This window comes from Lycorma delicatula, chromosome 4, assembly GCF_047948215.1.
Source record: "Lycorma delicatula isolate Av1 chromosome 4, ASM4794821v1, whole genome shotgun sequence".
In the NCBI taxonomy this organism is placed as follows: Eukaryota; Metazoa; Arthropoda; class Insecta; order Hemiptera; family Fulgoridae; genus Lycorma; species Lycorma delicatula.
The window spans coordinates 184,473,996-184,492,749 of record NC_134458.1 but is presented as its reverse complement, the minus strand read 5'-3'; positions in this window follow the sequence as shown (position 1 = coordinate 184,492,749).

Genomic DNA, 18,754 nt, shown 5'->3' with positions numbered 1-18,754 from the left:
CTACAGTATCCTCACGAAAATTACGTTGAACTGCAGTTAATGACTGCTAAGTCGTGAAACCAAAACACACAGTGAGCACGTTCCGGACCAGTAAATGTATCCATTTTTAACAACACTGGTGACTGCGCTGGTGGCCAAATTCGGTAATAATGAACTACGTGAGTCAAAATTTGATGTGTTTTGCTATGAAATGAGACTTCAACCGAATCTGTAAGTTATCTAAATAAATTTTTATATACTTTTAAATTTGTGAAGTCCTTCTTGAATCACCCGGGAATAAAATGCTATATAATTCAACGTTCATAATTATTTATTTTAATAATCTACTTTATGAGCATTTAAAAAAAAATATTTTTAAACATTTTATATCTTTATTTTTATATGTATTTTTTTTAATCACTAAAGATGAAATTTTAACTATAATTTTGTAATTTGTAATCCTGGTAAATAAAATAAAGATCTTTTGTTGTAGTCTATTCTTTACAGTGGGGCTGTTTTAAAATTTCTTCGAAATTGTTATTATGCATAAAATAATCTTTGTCTGTGACAAAGATTAATTACAATTTTTTTTCTTAGATCTCCTCTTACAAAAACGTAAATTTTAATTAAGCGGCTTTTATTGAAATTTACCACATTTATCTTTGGTTTGTTTTAAACAAACTTTGTCCTTTTCCAATAATGATTTTAATAATTTGTTGTGGTCAAATAACTAAAAAAATAAAAAATAATGATGAACTTACATTTGTTTGAAGTAAAATTTTTAATCATATTAACAAAAACTTTACGACCTAAAATCATCTCATAAATTAAAACTAACATTTTATCAATACGATAATTTATTAATCTATCTAAAACTGGGAGTACTTCTTTCAACAAACGAAATTTAACTACTTGGCACCTAAAAAGAAAAGTAACATTCATAAATTTAAAGTTTTTCGATTAAACATTTTTTTTTTCATTTTTCTGTCCGTGTTTCATATTAATTTAGACATTTTTTTTTTGTTGCTACTTAAAGGTTTTATTTTTAATTTTATTAATTTATTGATTTTTTAAACTTGTGATCGATTACTTAAACAAATTTAATTAAACTGAGTTAAGAAATAACCAAATTTATCTTTAAAAAATAATAAATGCACATCCAAATATATTGAACGTACAAAAAAAAAAATAATTCTAACTAAATAAAAATGAATTTATTAAATTAAGCGCCGCATAACTTTAAGAATGGCTTTGCTATTCCTGCATCACAAAAAATAATCGATAAATTTAATTACATCAATTTATATTACGCAAAAAAAATATTCCATGACTTAGATCATGCACAGCTTTTTCACTACTTTCAATCATTAAAAGTCGTATTTTTATTTCATAATTTTCATATTTAAACTTATTTAGATACAAGTAACCAAAAAATATTTATGAAAATTTCTTTAATCTTGGTTCCCTCATATCATGGGGTTTAATTCATTATAATGATTACCAAAATAAGATTTAAGCATAAAATTTCCAAATTTCAAATAGAAAGATTTTATATTTTGGAGGCTCCCTTATTCTGTGGGGGCAGTTTAATGAAAAAGGTTTTGTAAAGAAGGAAATTCATAGTAATGAATAAATATATTTAAAAAATTAAATAATAAATTAAAGTACGAGGGTAACTTTTATGATAGTAATGAAAAAAAATTTATTGTTTTTTTGGATTCGGGGTATGTTATAGAGTCCTGAACTACTTAAATTTTAATTGCCCATTAAGTGACAAAGAAAACCCATTTTTTAAATAATAAAAATTAAAAGTTAGACAAAAACCAAAAAAAAAAAAAATGTTTAAAAATAAGAATAAATTTAATAAAGTTCTAAAAATATTTTATATAGGTTAAGAAATTTATAGATGTTATAGGTTACAAATTGGCTTAAGTAAAGTTTTCTCTAAATATAACACCACTTCTAATGAAGGCTAAAACAAGAACGTAACAATTTTCATCATTTTTTTTTTTTTTTGTAGATCCGGGGATTATAATTTTGGAAAATTGTAGACTTTTTAATAGCCCTAGATGTGATATACAAAATACCAAAAAAAACTTTTTTAAAGTATAAAAAGCGAACGAAGATATATGCATATTTCAATTTTAAGAGGTTTGGCTTGATTTTTTGAAAAAAAATTTGTTTGAATTATTTATATATGCAATGTAGGCATATAATGTTTATCAATAAATTTGCCAAACTAAAGGTTTTTCTAAAATTTCTCTGAAGAATATCGAAAATGGTTTTTCACCCTACCCTAAATATCCCCACTCCTAAACTAATTTTGAAAAGAATGTGATCAACGCTCCATAAATAGAATTTTTTTTTTTTGAGGAAAATCGGGTTCTATCAATCCTGAGGTATGAGGCCAAAAGCAGTGTGACACATACATACATATGTAGATGTTTTTTTTAGTCTAGATAAACTAGTTGGACACTAAAACGTAAAGATTTGCGTATAACCCGATACCCTATTTTTGATTCTCCATTCTTTCGCCTTTAATATAGTTATTCTAGCTATATTCACCGGGAAAGTGAGAAAATAAAACTACAGTAGCATGTCTTTTTCCATTTTTGTTTTTATTGTCGTAAAAATTAAGAAAAGACGGTTTTTCAATATATTTTTCGACATACCGATTCAGACAGCTTTAAAAACCGACAGCAATAAGAATTTGATTTATTTTGCCCAAAATGTCACAGGTGTTCTAAACAAAAGTCATTTAATTAAACTAATATCGACAAAGTAATAAATAAGATTTAGATGAAAAATACAACACAAAATTTTCACCGTAGGTTATTTTTTCATCTAAATTTTTAATTTCCAAAAAAATGTCAAGAAAACCCGTGTTTTTTACTATTTTCTCTCCGATAAAAATAAGACGGAAAATTACATCAAATTGTTGTTTTATACATTGTACGCAGAAAAATAATTATTTTCGCTTACGATGTTTTTGGACAGTACAGTAACACAGAAAATTCATTCGCTATTTTATATGGCGCCTAATATAGTGTCAATAATCCTGAATGATAGGAAAATAAAGATAAAGGAAAATTTTCAGTTTTATTAAAATTAACCTATTTTAGAAAAATTCTGAATCAAAAAATACTGAATCGAAAACGCTGGATGAACCGTCAAATCATATAAATTTAAAAGATACTCGTAGCTGCTTCACATTTAGAAATGTAAATAAACCATAAACTGTATATATGTACTTTAATTGCCGTAACCATAATGGTTTTAGGTAACATGACATGAGAAAAATTCACTCGCAATAATGATATACCCATTTCTAAAAGAATAATAAGCTTCCATTTCCAGAATTACTAAAGAGAGTGAGGAATGAAATGTTTTCCCGTTATCTTCACTTCGCGTATCAACGTGCAAAAACTATTAAAATGGAGCTATAAGTAACACCTTCATTCAGCTCATCAAAAGAAAGGCTGTATAATGAGCATCATTACTCTCTGGAATATTAAATTAATTCTGATAAGTGCCAATTGTACATCAGCTGCATTACATCTTCACTGTTATAAAAAAAAACGGTAAGATAATGTAAAGCAATAGATTAATATTGGATACCATTTCTGTTAAAAAAAGTCAACAAAACATTTCCATAATAAAAACTGCCAACAATGTTTTAAGGTTCTGTATTCGGTCCCTTTAGGTCAGTAAAAGAAATCTTTATTTTCTAGACTTATACGAAACAACCAATGATTTTCTATTATACTCATATAATGGTTACATTATTCTTTACAGTTTAACTCTTTTTTCAATACAGGGAATACAGTAACCATTATTACAAAATTGGTATTCGATGAAGTATTATTTCAAAGGAAAAATATTATATTGACTCTAGTAGAGAGAAAAAGTATTGCAACAAAACAGATTATACGGAGGATATTACGTGATCACTTTCTCTGACGCGAAATATTTAACCACATTTTTAATTAAAAATATCACTCCATGACCTAATAGTTCGTAACTTCATTACGATATTTTTTTTTTACCTTACTATGATGAAAATGCAATTTATTATTTTAAAAAACCTTACTAGCTGTATTATTTTTAAATGACTGAAAACTGGAAGGTCTAAAAACGATTAAATTAATTAACAATATTGAGAAAAGATTATTTATCAGGCAGTTAATTTTTTTTTTAAACTTATGCAAGTTCCACATGAGCTTAAATTCGATTTAGTTAGTTGTTTAAAAGTGGCATTCTTTTCTGTTACTTTTTCTTTAGATTTTTAAAGAAACATTTTCTGTAAAAAAATATTGAATTACATAGGATAACTGAAATATTACTAAAGATTAAATAAAATCAGCCTTAATTTTTTATAATTATTATTAAGCAAGTAACTAAGCCTGAAATTCATCGGTAAAGACATTAATGCGTGCTAAGTAGTCATACATACTGCCTCTTGTTTCAAATAGCATACTGCATAAATAAAGTTGTGAAGATAAGTGCATTCTTAGAAAAATTTATCTATACAAATGTTGAACCCAAACATGTAAATCTTTTGTTGATTTTTTTGATTTTTTTTAATTGCTTAAAATAACTTTTGAAAATAACTAATTTCACGTTATCCAACAAGATCTTAATTTATAAGGCTATCCTGCGCCCAATCTGGACACGTACGGGTGTAGAATTGTGGGGAACAGCTTGTACTAGTAATGTGTGAAATTATACAGCGATTCCAAAACAGCGAGGGCGATTGCCGAAGCATCATGGTTCAAGCGAATTGATGAAATTCATGATTATCTGGAGCTCCCGTCGGTTCGTGAGATTTCACGATAGCTCAGAGTCAAATACCTACAAAGGCTTGAGAAACATGTAGACCACTTTACAATTAATCTACTCGATAACAGCAGGGATGTCCGACGGTTGAAACGTGTCCCTGTACTAGACTTAGGATCCGCGTAACAATTTGGAATTTAACAATGTCCAGTTTAGCGGTGTCGTATCTAATTTCTTTGTTACTTCTCTTTCTTTTTATTCTTGTTTTTTTTTCTTTTTTCTTTTTATTTTTTGTTATTAATGTTTGTTCTTTCGGACTCTATGGTGCTGAAATTAATTTTCTGATTTATGACTGATCTTCTTGAATATGTCATATTGGATTTTAAGTTTACTTTGTAACAATTTACTGTGTATTGCATATTTTGGGGATTCTGTAAGGACCCCCTTAACACATGCTTTTGTCAGGATACTTACTTGCAGCTCAGGAAAGCAGATTGTAATTATAATTTTTATTGAGCAAAAAAAAAAACTAATTTTTTAAAAAGTTGATGAAAGATATATTTCAGTATCAAAAAATCTTGGAACAAAGTACACGCAGTTAGAGAAGCAACCAGCTGGTAGAGTAAGGTCCCGCAATCGATTCTTGGCGTAGGCTTGGTATTATTTTATTTAGTTTCATTCGTAAAAATGTAAACTTATGTATGAGTACATACAGCTTATAAAATAAAACACACTTTTTATCTTTTACAAAACCTGGAAACCTATCTAACAGTTTAATGTTCAAAATTTAAACTGTACACCAAAAATAAAACTAAAAATTATTATTCTTCTTATAAACAGTATTTACTTTTTTCTAATTTGCTAGAAAAATAAATATAATTTTAAAAAATCTTGATTTGGTTTATAGACCGGTAAAAAGTTATATAAATTTGAATACATTTAATTTTAAATTAAGATGGAATAGGCTAAGGTTAAATGATTTTTAAACTGTAATTAAAAATATCTAAAATAACAGATATAACAGTATTTTGGACAATTTAAAAACAACATATGAATATAATTAAATGTGTTTATATATTTATATATATACACACATATATAGATTGTCTGTTTATTTGCAACAGGATCGACTGATTGCTTTCAAATTCTTAGGATACATTCGTGTTATCCCTGGGAAGGCTTTTAGTAATAGACTGAGTCTCCACCCCTTTGGGGTTAAGTTTTGGATCAAAAATGTTTATTCCAAAAAATAAAATTAATCCTTTTACTCCATTACATTTCTGTCAACATGGTAACAGAAATATAATGAAGTAGAATGAGTAAAATTCCTTATCTCTACTGTAAAATATTTAATATTCACCCTACTATAGTTACTACTGTTCTATCTTTTCTAATTTAGTTTTTTTTCTTTAAGTATTGGTAAAGCCTGTATTTTCTTTGTCGTATCCCCTTCTCTTTTCATATGTTTTGTATATAACGTCCACTTTCATTATTCATTTTTCTTTTTCTTCTTCCTTCCTTGTAGATTTTTCAATCTCTTTCATTAAGCTCTCTAAGAAGAGATTGAATCTGGTACGATGATCAAGTGCCGCTAAGCGTAGCTGATTTTCAGTGGAACAATAAACCAAAGAAGAAAGAGATCAGCTCCTGGAGGTTGAACGAGCATACAGGTACATATGCAAAAGTTTGTCACAACCATGAGGATAACGCGTCAGAAGTCCAAGCTAGACGGTTGGACGAGAGATGCGAGCCCTAACCGGTTCGGTTCTCTATTTATATAAATAATTATTTCTAAAAATGCACTTATCTCCACTACTCTATTTATGTAGCATCGCTGTTAGTAATAGTAGGCAGTATGTAGCTACTTAGCACGCTATTATGACTTTACCGATGAATTTCAAATTTACTTATTTAATAATAATGATAAAAAGTTGGGGCCGATTTTATTTCAATCCCCAGTAATATTTCTGTTATCAAATGTAATTTTATTTTATTACTAAGAAGAACTAAAGAAAAAAATACCCCTTTTAAACTACTATTTAACTAAATTGAAATTAAGCCCATGTGAAACTTGCAAAAAAGTCTTTTATTTTAAATGTCTGATAAATAATTTTTTCTCGATGGTCTTAACTAATTTAAGAAATTTTATGCCTTCTAGTTTTCCAGTTGTCGGTTCAGTTAGAAATACAACAAAAAATTGTCGAAATAAATACGAACATTATTAAGTAATGAATTGATATTTTTATGTAAATATTTGGTTGAATATTAGGCGCCATAGAGCGTAATCACGTAGTATTCTCTATTTTATCTATTATGTTACAGTACTGTTTCTTCTCTTCAACAGCTACTTCAAAGAATTACTCCTGTCAGTAGAACTTCATAGAATATCATTGTTATAATAATGGTTGTATTTTTTTCTAAAATCAGCCAGTTGTAATAATTATCAAAAGTTTTTTCCACTGTGATAATACCTAATTCAAAGAAAAATGTTAAATACAGTTCAAAATTAATTGTAAGAAACAATGAAAAGTTATAAGTCAAATTCTATGGGTTGCGGGAGTCCTTTTATGGCTTTTTTTTTGTTCATATATTTCATTTGTTACTGTTTACATTACTATACCAGAAGATATTAATTTTTATAAACCAAAAATCACGTGAGTGAAATTTTGCTAAATTTCTTTTTATTTAATAGATTTTTCCCATATTATATTTAAAATAACATTTTAAGCGTATTTAAATTAATCCCGTATGAGGTATAAACCAAACAGTCCCCAAAAAACTTACACACACACACAAATTCTGTAAAAATACAGAATTTTACAAGATAAATTTCTGTACTTTTATCGTAATCTCAAAAATTTTAGAAATATATATCAAAATGTATTTGGTATTTATTTATACATTTTTTTTATTTTTAAGTCTCTTCTATGTACTATATCAAACGTTTTTTCACATATATTCTCTCAAACTTTGGGGCTTTGTTAAAACTTTTTTGATGTACAACTAGAAGAGAATTTTTACAACTGATTTATTTCATATTCATAAGTTGTATTTTTGTTTAACTAAAATAAACAAACGTCGCCCTCCTTGGCTGAGTAGGTAGCGTCTCGGAGTTTGCGCGGAGGTTCCGGGTTCGAGTCCCGGTCAAGCATTTGGCATCTTTCCATACGCTACCAATTTTCAACAGGCTAATGACCATAGCTGTTGATGACCGCTCTTTCATAACAAAAAAAATAAAACAATAACCGAAACAATGAAATTTTTCTTTTCAAATAAGTTTTTTTAAAGTTATTTTAAGCAAACATAAAAGAGAAGTTAAATCTCAAAGGCCTGTAGAAAATTAAAGAAGAAAAAAATATGGTTGCCAGTACAATACGGTACCTAGTAGTAAATATTTTGCCGGGACGCCTGACAAAGTGATGTAAAATATTAATGTGAAATTTTACCGCTCGATTTGATCCGGTTTTTCTCCGAAAGGGATTAATTGAGGTGCAAACAAAGCTTTGAGCACATAACCTTAAACAGTGGCTGTCGTGTAACTAGAACATTTTAAACGATAAAACTGATATATACTCTCTCTTTCACTCTTTCTCTCTCTCTCTCTCTCTCTCTCTCTCTGTGTGTGTGTGTGTGTGTGTGTGTCGATCCCCTTATCCCCCTACCAATAATATAGCTCTTTTGCACTGAAATGGAGCCTTGTAGAGGTTATCCAAACATACTTTAAATACACTTTTACATATATGCTGATTTCAAGTTGATTCATTCAACACACATGTTCACATTAAAATATGAGGAAACTTATTAAATCGCATGAGTATTGTATGTTTGGATTAATTATATTACACAATTGATCGAAATAATTTCCTAGTATATTCTTAAAATAATAAAGTCTGTCAGTCACCGTATTTGAAGCCAAAATATATTTGATAATAAAAATATTAGAAATTGATGAATTCCCCGGCTGGTTCGTATCTGCTACATTTTACTTAATCTAAACCATTTATTTAATAAAAATAAAAATATTAAAATTGGAAACGGAAGTCCCTGATTGGGTTTAGACTTTTGAACAGTTGTTTCAAGTACTGATAATTTCGATCTATTTCGCAGCTATTCGTCTACGGACTTTGAAATATATTAGACTTCATATGTCGGTTTAATTATTATTTTACCATAGTAATGTTTGTCTATTTCTATACTATGAGTTAGCTCTCTTAATAGTTAGTCTTGTTTATGACTTTGGATCTATCAGATCCATTTTTAAAAAAAATATTTTAATGGAACTCTGATAAAGATAAATTTGAACAAATGTTCTTTATCTCATCTATTCGGCAAGTAAATGTTTGTTACCACCCTTCGTGGCTGAGTAGGTAGCGTCTCGACAATTTCGTGTGGAGTTCGCTTGTTCGAATCCCGGTCAGACATGGCATCTTTTCATACGTTAGAAATTTCCACAGAGCTAATAACCATAACTGTTTATGCCCGCTATTTCATAGTAATAAAAAATTGTTCATAGTTATGTATTCAATAAAGTTTTCTGCATTTCGAAAGAATTATATTATTTTATTATTTACTAAATTTTATATCTATTTTAAGCAGTTTTATTTCGTTGATGCTGATTTAATTTAAATTAATTTTTAAATTATTTAATTTCCTTTATATTTGTATATTTACCATTTTTAAGGCAATTTTTTTCTTTTGCATTTTTAAATTATTTCTTATTCTTATATAATACGTAACCTTATTTTGTTGCCATTCAGCTTGAGTTGAATTTAATATAAATATTCTATTTGTCTATAAAAAATTAAAAGTATTTAAGTAACATAAAAATCCATTAAGTAAATGTATGTAGTAAATATAATCTAAATTTGTATATTTGAAATGATTTTATTAACGAGTTAATTGATTTTTTTTTTTTTTTTTTTAGTTAATGTAATCGTAGTTTGTAAATCTCTCTTTTCTCAAAGGTTAGTTTGTTTTTTCAAAGTAATGTACTTCAGTTTATTCCTTTTTTGCGGTTAGGCTGACAGTGGACCACGCGAATATCATTTCTTCTCGTTTCTTTTTCTTTTCCCCTAATATTCTTTCATTATTTCCACGTGTTTGGCCTTATTCTCTTCCGACAATTTCACTTTGGTGTGAATCCTTCCTCATCGTTACAAACGTAACTTCGTGTATTTTTTGTTTGAATAGCTTTCTATCTTTCATTTTGTACTCTTGGATTCTAAAATACTTTTTATAATTCTTTCTTCATTTGTTAAAGGTACCCGTGGTTGCCCTTTTGTTATCAGAGTTTAATGTTATTTATGTATTTATTCTGTTTGTCCATTCTGTACATACGGACTAGAAATCTCAATCTCCTTCTTCTCACCGCTTTTTCGATGTCCTCTATTTCTTTATACAAAACTTGATTGGATTTAAATCGGTATCCCTCTCTTATTTTCTTGAAGCCCAGGATTGTTCTCAGTGTTCTTCCTAAGGAAACACTATTTTTTTAAGGGTTCCAGGTCGGTAAGATATAACGTTTCACTTCCGTATAGTACGATTCATCTCACCACGGTGGCATAATGTCCGAGTTTGGCCTTTTTAAGAGATGTTTTTTATTGTAGATACCTTTGGTCAGGCAACATTATTTATTCAAACTTGTTTCTTCACTCTTCTACTGCCGCTCTATCCGTACTGTTGTATTTATTGTTTGACCTCGATATTTGAAATTCACTATTTTTAAAATTTCCGTATTCTGTGCTTATTTTTTTTTATTCCAGGTATTATTTCTGATTTTTCCAGGGATATCAGCAGACCTGCTTTCTTATTCACTGTTTTATATCCGCTAGATGTAGAATTGCTTCTTCCTCTGTCTCTGCTAACAAAGTCAGGTCATCTCCAAAGACCAGACATCTGACTTGGGTAGCGATGTTTTTTGTCCCTATCCCTATTTCTTTTTCTTTCTTTTCCTAGAAGGTCTTTTGCCCAGGGGTTGAAAAGTATGGGAAATAGTACATCTTCATATCTTAATCCTGTTTTAATTTCGAAGGGAGCGCTTAGATGTCCTCCGAATTTAATTTTGTTTGTGTTTATGAGAGTTAGCACTGAGTTAGGTTGTTTTTTATCTACCTCGTATTCGTTCATTATTGGTAGCAATCTTCTTACTTTATTTCGTTTTTTTATTTACCTCGTTATTTAATAACTTTTTTTAAATATTTTTAAACAAGGCATATACTCTGTTAAATGATTATCTTTTGCAGTAAATAAATAAATAAAATAATATTCATAAAATGCCGGCTTCCGTGGCGCGAGTGGTAGCGTCTCGGCCTTTCATCTGGAGGTCCCGGGTTCGAATCCCGGTCAGGCACGGTGTTTTTCATATGCTACACTTCCATATCCCTCGTACAAGCTTTTGGTGGCGATATCACCAAGAAAAAAATAAATTTATTTACTAAAAAATACTAATTTTACTCTACATACTCGTATTTATTAAAGTACATTATTCTCTTTCAACAGAGAATAAATCATTTTATTCCTTACATTTGGTAGTTTTTGTAAAATCTAAAAAAAAAATCATTGCGAAATTTAAAATAACTGTATACTTAGCAGAAACTATACCATAAGATTTTTATTTAATTAAAAGTAACACATCAATATACGCCACATATCACAATTGTTACTCCCTCTGTTACAATATATCTAAATTTTTTTAATAGCTAATTATAATACCCAATAAATTACTGCAACCATAACATCAATTTAAAATAATTTTATAATAGACCATCATAAAATAACAGCTATGTAATCGATTAGAGGTTTGAGGAAGACTCACACACGCGTTTGACACTGAATATATTCTTTAGTATGCTATACATATATATTACCTTTTAAATCTGCCTGTATTTGAATTTAGATGTGTAAGAGATATGTTGTGATCTTATTTAGTGTATTATACCTAATATGTATTAAGGATATATAGATTAGATGTTTTGTTAAAATCTGTGTAACTGACATGAGTATTTGCATTTCATATATTTTTGACTGTTTTAATCCCATACACATCTTATAAATAATAATTTAATTTACTGAAAGTGTCGTTTTAGGTATCAATAAAATATCAGTAAAAGAAATTAATATATATATATATATATATATTTATTAATCTGTAATACTTCAAGTTAAATAAAAAAATAAAAACAATAAAAAATAACTAAAATAAAATTAATAAATATTTTTATATTAAATTTAAATAACTTAGTTTGAGTTAAATGAAAAATTTAATTTAATAAAATATACAACTAAAAATGGTTATTATATAAATGATATTAATAAAAGTTAGTTTGAATATAATAATAAAATAAGTGAATTATCAACATTAAAAGAGAAAATAAAATTATTTATCATTACAAATACTAATACGTATAAATGAAAAAAAAAATTAACTAATTATAAAATTCCTTTAAAACAATTATAAAAAAATTAGATAATATAATTAACAAATCTAATTATAATCTTTATAATACCGCAGAATTTTATTCTGTTTATTTTGCGGAGAGCAAAATTAAAAAACAAATACTAGTATAAAAATATAATAAACAAAATCAAATTACGCTTATCACTTTAGGGAAAATAAACGTACAATTTTAAATATTAAAAATCAATACTAACAAATTTAAATCCATACTAGCCAGAAAAATATATATATAATAAAAAACAGTAATGAAAATATAATTAATGAATAAGTAATATTTTATCAAAGTAATTGGATCAGGAAATACAGCAAAACATTTAATTTAAATTATTGAACTTAAATTTAAAACATACGTTCAAATTATACTAAAGGTGTTGGAATACCTCATGCCAGTAAGGTTAAGGTATGTGGGCTTTTATCTTGATCGCCGTTTAACTTAGAAAGATCATGTAAGGGAGAATAGGAGTCTGCTTGACATTAAGTTTAAAAGCTTTTATACTGGATACTGAATAAGAGATCTCATCTTTCTTTGTCTAACAAGATTCTGCTCTACAAGGCTTTCTTAAAGCCGGTATGGGCTTACAATACGTTCGAGAAGTTGAACGCCTAATTTCGAGGTACGTGTCCAGGTTGTGGAAGCTTGTTAATCACCTAACTTTGAATTTAGTTGACAACAGTGAGAAGACGTTAGAAGGCTAAAAAACTCCATGTGCTTGATAAGGTTGATAGACCGTTATAATAAATCCGGTTGGTTGGAAATACCACGTCTTATAATTTTTTTTTTTTCGGTTATTCAAATTTATGGATGCTTACGTTTGTTACTTATCTATAGTTATTTTAAAGTTAATGTTTCATTTATTGTCGTTCTATTTACGTACTCGACATGATTAATAGTGTTAAGATATGTGTTAATTCTACATTTAGCTGATACATAGGCATGGCATTTTTTATATGCTAAAAAAATCCATTTCCATCTCCCACGCACAAGCTTTATGTGACGATATTATCAAGAAAAAAAAATCATGTGTCATTTTATATTATCCTACTTGCGTATCACATTTTGATTAATATTTCTATTCTCTGGTGTGCCGAAGTGTAAAAATGTATTAACTCCGTTTTGAAAGGTGGATTCTATGGTGAATAGTGTCTGTATGGGATTTATTATACCTGTATGGCATTATTATACGTATAAAACTATGCAACAGTTCCTAGACGCTATCAAGTATTATCAAGTTATTTCATAGTTACTAGTTTTATTGTAACTATTCATATAAATTATTTTTATATTCGTTGAGGATTATAATCGGTTAATTCTAATACAAGTGAGAGTCTATCATTCGACTTACTTATAGCTTCAATATGGAAGCTGATTGTAAATAAATGATTTCAGCAAAAACAAAAAAAATATATATCAAAAAATAAATAGCTTTAACTACCAAAGATATCAGCAAAGTAATTCAGTTTTATATCGGCGACTATCGGTGGCAAGCATTCCCCTCTGTGTAATTTTCAAGTTTTAAATTTTTTTAAATTTAATTACACAATAAAAAGTTCTGATAAAGTAAACATCTCGGTAACGTATATTTATAATAAAAAACTAAGTAGGGAATTAAGCAATTAATTATGTAAATAATTTAATAAAATTAATTGATATAAGAAAGATTATGCATTCTAAACTTGCAGTAGCATTTAAATAAGGATATCATCAATATCTGTTGAATGAGATGAATATCATTTTAATACTGTTATTCATCGTTTTACCTGAATTCAAGAAATGTTTTCTTGTTATGGTCGCTAGCTTTGTTTTAAATTGTGATTTTTTAAAAATACTATTTTAATGTTTTTTTGTTTTTTTTTAGTATTAACGTTTGAAAGAATTTTCTGCTTTAAATATTCATCTGTCGTAACATTAATAAAACAAAAAAGTATTATTTTTATGAGAGATAAACCTTTTCTTTTAAGTTTCTCACGAACCAGATAAAAAATGTATAAACCATTTGTAGAACTTATTATTTTCTATATCAATTTATTGAAAGTTTATTTAAGGAAAATCTATACGAATGAAAAAATTAGATTAAAAAGTTGTTCATTTTTCGCTTCTTGAATGACTTGTTTACTTTTTAATGTTTCACAACTTCGTTAAGATACGATATACATAAAAAATTTGTATTACAGAATTTTATCACACATTTTAGTTTTAATATTTTGCGTTTCAAAACTCGATTTTTCTACTTTATCAATAAAAAAGAAATTCTCTTTTAATTTTGAATAAAGGTAGGACATTTTTCCCTTTTAATCATGTGTTTTAACAGTACTATTTTGCTACCCATTATTTATATAATTTATTTAATATCAGAATGGAAAATATATGTATATAAAAAAAAATGATTAATTTCCATTAAAACGGGTATCTGTAAATAAAAAGTACAGACCTTTCATATAAACTTGGTTATAATAGATATATTTTATTTATCTGTACACCATTTCGTTCTCTATATTATCAAGCAGCTGTAGTATTAGAAAGTAGATGACTGTCTGCTTGTATTGTTAGAAAGCTCACATCTAACATGACTAAAATTTAATAATAATTTTTCTTCACAACGCTTTTTCCATTCCGTTTTTAATTGAAACTATGAAGCAATGTACATTTCGTGATATTGTTTCTAACTTGTACATTTCATTGTAGAAAATTTCTTTAGCCGAAATATAATTTTTTTTTAACAGGAAGAAATGGGGCACTTTTAATGGCTAATTTCTTGTAATTTCTTTTCAAATAAATTTCAGTTACATGAATTACTAAGAAAGAAAAATTTTAAACTTTATATAACTTGATTTTTTCCATTAAGCGGTTTTTTCCATTAAACACATATTCTTTAAGTACGAGCTTTTTCCTTTTATAAAAAATAATTAAGATTTTATTACATTTTTATACAATCGTGTGCAATATTTTATTATTTCTTAATAAAATATTAGTACTTTATAAATGTTTAAAATGATGAACAAGATTAATCCTCAAAAAGTTTCAAGAAATTTACTAAAATTTTAAATTAAACGTTTCGATTTTTTAACAGCCATTATCAGTAGGCAATACAGAAGAGTTACAAATAAAAAAAAATTTATAATAAAAAAATACTAAAGAGATAAATTAAAGAAGAAGAAATAAATTAATAAAAGAATTAAATAATAATATTTAAATAATAGAATTAATTGAAAAATAAGCAATATTTATAAAATATTATAAAATAACTATTTTAATACAAATACAATATACTGCAATAAACGATTTGTACAGTCGTTTTAAAGTTTTTCATCATCTAGGGTTCTGCCTGGCGGTAGGTCTCTTACGCTGCTACTGTCTCCATTCATCTCGGTCTTTTCCTTCGTCTTCTTGTAATTTTCAATCTTCAGCTCATCTGCTAACTTTATCATTCTTCTTCCTCGCTTCCTTTCTTTTTCTATTGACCTTCCAACGCAATTGCCGAAATGTCATTCCCTCGAATTACATACCCTAAGCAGTATTTATTTTTTTTTTCTTCCCGCATAAGTGTTCTTTCTTCTTTTCACTCCTGTTCGTTACTTCTTTATTTCTCACTTTACCCGTCCATCTTTTACTTTCTTATTCTTCTCATTACCACATCTCAAACGTCTCAAACCAGTTCCTTGTCGTCACGCTTTTCTTCCATATAACAAGCTATTTCATAAATAACATTTGGCTAACTTTTTCCTCTCAAGACGAAATAGTAATAGTACTTTTCCTCATAGTAATTTCTTCTTTTTACTGAACGCTTCATTGGCCATTTCCATCTTTGCTAAAGATTAAATAATAAAAACGTTTTCGTTAATTAATATAAAAATATTTTTAAACCTTTTTAGCATAATCTTGCTTCCCAAATTATTTAAACTATCGTTTATTATATTTATTTATTTGTATCCAAAACGGTAAGTCATTTAAACAAAGTAAAGTTATATTATTTTATTAAATTCGTAATCTTTTATATTTATTTATTTTTATAAACTTAAATATAATTTACATCAACGTGATTGACAATATATATTGAAAATAGTATAAGTAATAATTATACAGATAATTTTTTTTACTTTTTTTTATTGAAAATTGGGTAAAATAGAATCTTACTTCCTGCTTGACCGCTAAAGTTGTTCTAGCTTTGAATTATTACTAGGTAAGCCACCCTGTTAAAGGATATATATTTGACAACAAGCAATCTATGTACATGCACATCAATAATTAACACAGATATAATTTATAAGCATTTATTGTTCAGTAAAGAAAAATGCATATTTCACTCAAAGTTTTCATACCAGATCCTGTTATATTGTTTTATACTCAGTGTAATTTTTATAACTCGCTAAATGTACACTGACCAAGCATACCTTCTTCTGTACAACCACTCGACCACACTCAATATTTCTAGGTCCTTCGTTAATTTACGTATTTATTTAAATAAACTCTTCACTAGAATAGGATTTTACAGTCTAGTAGTTACATTTACTGACCTTCATAACTCTGATTATCTGTTAAAATTGTATTAATACCCTATAGAATCTAGCGGAAAATATAAATAAAGATAAAATTCAGTCAACCAATATGGTTTTAAGAAGATACTGCTACTTTTAGATTAATTGATAGATTCAAATTATTGGTATTCTAGATGTAAGTATGGTTTTACTTTTTTTACTTTTTCCTTTTAGTGATAGCTTTTAATATTATAAAAATTAAAAGCTACCATTATTGTATTTTGTTAACAGTAAGAAAATTGTTTCTACTATATTTTGCTATCATTTTTACAAACCATAAGTCTAATTATATTGTTTTACTGTAATTTCTTGTTGAAGTTGATAAAGTGAATCCTGAATTACAGTTTGATAGGGAATTTTATAAAAATAAACTTTAAGTATGTATAATTCATAAAACGTGAATAATTTATATTTCATTGTTTAATATTGCTAAATTTAGTTGTTTTCTCGGAAGGCATACATATCTATCGATTGTTAGCTTTGCTTTCTTTTTAAGTATATTTGCCTCATATATTTTTTTCTTTCTTTTCTATTATATTTTTTCTAATGAATAAGAACGAAAGAAGAAAGAATTGAAAGGTAGAAAAAACAGAGATAAAGAGATAGAATGACAAAGATGAAGAGTTAAACTGGAGTTTTATAGATCTATAAAAAAATTTATTGTGTTTAGTAGGATAAAGTAATAGAAATATTCAAAAATCAATGCGTAAATTGAAACGGTAGAAGATTAATTGCAGAATTTTAGAATCAAAAAACTGCTATGAAAATGAGGGATGTTCAAACCGATTGGATTGACGTAAGAAGAAGAGAAAGCCAAGGGAGTTGCTTATCTCCAATCTTATTTAATATGTATATTAAAGACATTATCAAAAACGCTCTAGAAGAAGATAAAGGAATTAACATAGGAGGGAGTACAATAAGTAGAATAAGATTCGCAGATTACATGGTGATTTTAAGAGATGAAGTTCAAAGTTTTTGACAGATGATTACAAAGTTAGAAGCCACTATGTCAGAATATAAATTAAAACGAATGTTAGAAAAACTAAAACAATGAGGACAACAGGCAATAAACCAATGGATGTTTTCACAAAAATAGGAAGTACCAAACTGATAAAACAGTACAGATTTGCGTACCTTATTAACAAAAGATTAGAAAACAAATTAAAAATGAAGAATAGCAATGGCTAAGGAAGGAGTTCACAGTTTTTTCGTAATAAGATTGAGTCAAACTTGAAGAAGCGTCTTCAAAATTGTTACGTTTATATAAACTTAAATATTTACTTCTATAATCATCTAATATATACCCACTAAAAAAAATAAAATAAAAAGAGAAAGGCTAGGATCATTGAAATGTGAGTACGGAAGAGTCAGAGAGATGATTAAATTGACTAAGTGAAAAATGAAGAAATGATATGGAAGTAAATCAAAATAAAAGCCTAATCAAAATAATTCAGAATAGAAGGTTAACTTGCTACGTCGTATAATGAGAAGGAAAGGGTTGATGTACGAATGCTAGAAGAAGCAAAAAGAGAGGGGGAAAAGACCAAAAATTATAGGTAATCTAAAAGGAAATAGGAGCCATCCTATTTGTTTGGAGCTATCTCAAGATATCTCAAAAGGTATGAACCGGTAGCCTCAAGACAGCCTGGAGCTATCGTTTAGTTTAAAATAGTAAAGGTTATTGACAGACGAACGTAGTGCAAGGGATGTGCTTCGTCAGATAACCATATCACGATGATTGAATTTTTGAACCGTGATCTCAGCACACACAACTGTTTAACAAAGAAATTGTTAATATTTGTTCATATAGAATTAAATCTAATATGTTCTAAAAAGTATTATTGCTGGATTGGAGTTCTATTTTAATTTAAATTAACCAAATAGTTAAAACAGATCAATGTTTCATAATTCTTGCGATTCAGAAATATTTTTTTATTACTTTTCTACTTTTTTTATGGCTAAATTGGGAAAATAATTAATAAATTAAAATGAAAAAAAAAACATAATTCG